At 27.4% G+C, this 1,727-nt stretch overlaps 1 long non-coding RNA gene across 1 annotated transcript; it reads right to left on the bottom strand.

Moving 5' to 3' along the window:
* Positions 1–1,196: 1,196 nt before the first annotated feature.
* Positions 1,197–1,675, bottom strand: LOC111615336. The gene is made up of 3 exons (XR_002755059.1): positions 1,565–1,675; positions 1,397–1,486; positions 1,197–1,293 (listed from the first exon to the last, which is right to left on the bottom strand). It is a non-coding gene; the product is annotated as an uncharacterized LOC111615336 (long non-coding RNA).
* Between the last annotated feature and the right edge of the window lie 52 nt (positions 1,676–1,727).

Genomic DNA, 1,727 nt, shown 5'->3' with positions numbered 1-1,727 from the left:
ATTTGTTTGAAACGCCTACCAAATAACCATTTAACAACGGGCATATCTTCCGTGGACATTCTTGGGAGGTTTAACTGTATTTTTTAAACATTGTAATAACAATGAGTAAATATCATTGTAGAAGATGCGAAGGATTTGGAGGATGAGCCAAACGAAACTAAAAAGTTAATTATTACAAATAAAACTTAAATCATGTTTAAAATATTGTAGTAAGTGTTATAGAGTTTGTTTGTCCGCATACAAAACAAAGAAATTATTAACAGATACTTTCAATTGATTTTTTATTAACGGACATATTCAAACCTTCCTAATTCTCGAAAACATTGTTAAATTAATAAAATTAAACAGTTATAAAAAGTTTAGGGGCAAGAAGTCAAATTAATTATATTAGAACTTCCGATGAAAACCGAAAATCACATTATTTCAAATAAAAAGTTTTCCCTGAAAGGAGATGACTGGCGCGACTCTACTGTTAATTAAACTATAATTTACAGGAGCATAACACCACTAATTTGTAATAGAAAGCTTGTATTTTAAATAAAATAAATTAAAAGTATGATTACAAATTGCAGACGAACATTGTCACAACATCACATTGAATAATTGCTGGTCATATCATGTCTTATGGTCAACCTAGAAGACTAAATTTCTGTAATTTTATTAACCGCCTGTCTGAGTAAACGTTTTCTATTTCAAATGAAATTATTTTTCTGTATGAATGTTGATATTCTGTTTGTATATCCACCAGAGTTTATTCAACAAATTGTAATCTATCATTCTAGACATCTCGAATTGAGACATTTCTAATGTCAAAAAATCAATTTCTACTGGAAAATATAAAATAAATTAAACTTTTCGAAAAATTTTCAAGTGTTGAGCGTCGTTTTACTTCAGTTTTCATTAAACATTGGAATTTTAACAGAACTTGAAAATCATCGAACAAACAATGTGTTCTACAGCTTAATTTTTCTATTGACAACCAATGTAAATATAATGGTATAATGTATTTTGTAAAAAATCACAAAAAAAAGCATGACAGGGAGCTTCACTTTAACTAACTTCGAAAGTAATAATTCAATGCAACGTTTCATATACAAATCAGATTTTTCATATATTCAATAATTACAAAAGAATTGGCAAATAGTTTTAAAATTTTCTTAGTTAGAATATAATACTCGAATTATGTACAGCTCTTGTGTGGTTTCTGTGCGTAACAATACATTTGTTTTCACGTTCCAATACACCACTAATTTGAATAAACGAAGATAATGTGGAGTATAAGCCGCTAATTACCTGAAATTATAATTAAACACAATTGAATTCTTACAATTTTCTACAAAATATTAGTTTTTGTAACGCTCTGCAACTACCTTTACCAGTGATTCTAAATACTTACTCTTATGACGAAATTTCTCTTAATATAAAAGAATCCTCCAACGGATATTCCAATGGGATTCTTTCCAAATCTCTTCATGAAATTGTCGATCTAAAAGAAAATAACTTAAATTTCATTGAAAATATATTAATTGCACAAGAGTTTTTCTAAGTTTATATAGATTATAACCTTCTATTCCATTAATTATTTACACCTGACAATTCGAAGTCGTGTTCATTTGCCAACATGTTTCAGAAATAGAATGAAGTATATACTAATTTAAAAGATTGTGTTGCTAAATTATTCGAATTTATTTAACGAAAATATTAACGTTTACATTATTACTGTTTTT

Source organism: Centruroides sculpturatus, unplaced genomic scaffold, assembly GCF_000671375.1.
Source record: "Centruroides sculpturatus isolate CEXI.00-Female unplaced genomic scaffold, Cexi_2.0 scaffold2352, whole genome shotgun sequence".
NCBI lineage: Eukaryota > Metazoa > Arthropoda > Arachnida > Scorpiones > Buthidae > Centruroides > Centruroides sculpturatus.
Note: the sequence above shows the minus strand (reverse complement) of the source record. Positions and strands in the feature narration are given on the sequence as shown.